The 2655-nt window shown below is 50.1% G+C and overlaps 1 non-coding gene across 1 annotated transcript; it reads right to left on the bottom strand.

The window, feature by feature from the left end:
* Positions 1-211: 211 nt before the first annotated feature.
* LOC121436359 lies at positions 212-320 on the bottom strand. Its single transcript, XR_005972693.1, has one exon. It is a non-coding gene; the product is annotated as a U6 spliceosomal RNA (small nuclear RNA).
* Between the last annotated feature and the right edge of the window lie 2335 nt (positions 321-2655).

Raw genomic sequence — 2655 nt, 5'->3', positions numbered from 1 at the left:
GAGGAAATCCACTATTTACAGGGCTCAGGCAGAAGGATCAAGGTGAGTTCAAGGCCAGCCTGGGCTACAGTGTTGAGACCCTATGTCAACCCCTTATCCCAACAACAACAACAACAAAAAGACCAGAGTACATTTGGTAGCCCATGGGTAAGTCTCCTGGCTTTGTCTTTTCGTAGTAAAATTTAATATATATTCATATATATTATTTAATATATACAAGGAACGCTGCATAAATGTGTATGCCATCCTTGTACAGGGTGGTTGTGTTATTAATCTCTGTATCTTTCTAATTTTACTATACATATTGCCAAAGTGAACACTTAAAGTGAAATTTGGTGTATGTGTGTGTGTGTGTGTGTGTGTGTGTGTGAGAGAGAGAGAGAGAGAGAGAGAGAGAGAGAGAGAGAGAGAAGAGAACGTGCCACTGTATGCATGTGGAGGGAAATAGACAGTTTGTAGGGGCTGGGTTGTTTTCTACCATGTAGATTCCTGGGACTGAACTCAGGACTGAACTCCCTGGCTGAGCCGTGATGCACTGAGCTCTCTGGCTGGCTCCTGGCCTGCCTTACTGCTGCATCTTCCTCGGGAATCTGCTTTCCTCTGAAGCTTTCATAGCATCTGCAGACCAAAATCCCAGTTTCCTTCAGCTGCAGGTCCCAAACTCTCCACAGCATGGCACCAGACCCTCCTTCACTGCCACCATTTTACAGAAATCCTCCACTTTATCCTCGTTCCACCTCTGCTGTAGCCTTCAAGTCTCACCCCGACTCCAAGGGTTGGGGCTAGGATGTGTTCCCCTCTCTCCTATTGTCCAGGTCTCAAAATGACAGAGCTTCACCCCAAGACATTAGGAGTCAGAGCTTGTGGGGCCTGGTAAGAGGCCCTAAGCTACAAGGTGGGTGTCCATCTGGGCAATGTTGCCTGTGTGGGGCAGCTGGAAGGTGGGACCCTGGCCTCCCTGTCAGACTTAACGACACCATCATTCCTTGTACTGACTGTTCTGTCCCACCCCTCACCTACTCCTCTCCCAGATGACCTCCAGCATGGAGGAGACCAGGGAACCTTTGCCACCTACCTAACTTGTGGTTAGTAGTTGGTAGTAAAAGTGAGTGTGCAAGGCTTGATAAATACATCTCTCTGTCTTGGAGACTGATTTCGGAAGGGAGTCAGGAGGCTGGGAAGGGGAGGTGGGAAGAACGCAAAGCTTAAATAAGTAGCCCAGTGCTGTCCACGTAAAAGGGCAGTGCAGGAGGGAGATCTTGCCTAGCATCCTAACAAGCACAAGGCCCTGCGCAGACAGTGTCTGAAGAAGGGGCACTTGTTTATAGACGCTCTCCCCGTCCCCAGTGGCCTGTAGATCATCTGCCCTTCATTACAGAGAGTAAACTACGGATCCATCCCAGGCATCTCAGGAGTCACCACCTTACCTGCTAACTGGCTAGAGTGACACTGGGTCTCTGACAGTTAGGCCTCCACCATGTAACTCTTTGTGGGCCTCCCTACTCTTCCAGAGCCTTGAACATCCATTTGTCTGCCCAAAGTGTGGTAGGTACCAGGGCACCCTCAAGTACAAGTGGGGTTTTTCTCATCACGCCTGGATGTAGAGGTGTGGTACAGAGTGGGACCAACCCAGTGGATATTGCCACTTCATTCTGTGCAGGTCCGGGAAACCCAGGAAGCACACACTCCTTGACTTCCTGGCCAGACGTGTTGCTGGTAATGTGCCCGTGTGTGAGATGCATTAGGGAGAGAAGAGATGGCTGCCATCTGATTCCTCCTCTGCCGTCGTGATGCGCACCTCCAGATGCCACCTGAACAACGCCCCCTCCGGGGACCACGAGACTACAGTGACCCTAGCAGTGTTCCAAAAGACCCGGCTCCTTGACTTTCTGGAAAGCAGCTGTGACAAAGGAACCTGAAAGCTAAGAGGTACAGCCCCTCACCAGCTGTCACCACCCCAGCACCTTCAGCAAAAAGCACCAAGCGCTTGGACGAGATCCCTTTGGAGACACGAAAGTAGAAGACAGACTTCTGCAGAAGGGGAGTAGGAACTCCGGTGGGGAGAGATGACCTGGCGGTGGAGGAGGCGAGTGCCATCAGAGTGTGTTATCCAAGAGGCTGGAGAGATGGCCCGGTGACCAAAGACCATGCGCTGCTTTTACCCAGAGCAAAGCTCAGCGCTCAGCACTCATGCCAGGTGGCTTGCAACCAGCTTTAACTCCAGCCCCAGGGGGATGTGATGCCCTCCTGTGGCCTCTGTGGACACCTGCATCCACATGCACAAACCGTGCACAGCTGGTGCACATCGTCAGCAATAAAATAAAGCAGAAAGTCATAACGAAGCCCATTCTTTCGTACAATTGCTTTACTGTAATATACAAGGACACTCTAACGTTATATACTAAAGAAATTAAAATAGTCTTTTTGGTTTGAAATGTTAATAATGGCTTCTGGTTTCTTGTCTGAGGGAATGTGCCATGTCAGGAAACACGTATTTGGTACCTGCTCCCCAGCTGCTGCCACAGAGCTCCTAAATCACCTGGACACTTTCACTGTGGTCAGAGCACCATTTGTTTGGATAAGGTCACTTTTGGTGGGCTTCTGGGTGAAGGTTAGTCATCAGGAAGAACAAGCCACAACTGCATGCCTGAGATA

The sequence above is a fragment of the Microtus oregoni genome, unplaced genomic scaffold, assembly GCF_018167655.1.
Source record: "Microtus oregoni isolate MIOR12 unplaced genomic scaffold, Mior012 000048F_ref0000485, whole genome shotgun sequence".
Taxonomy (NCBI): Eukaryota; Metazoa; Chordata; class Mammalia; order Rodentia; family Cricetidae; genus Microtus; species Microtus oregoni.
Note: the sequence above shows the minus strand (reverse complement) of the source record. Positions and strands in the feature narration are given on the sequence as shown.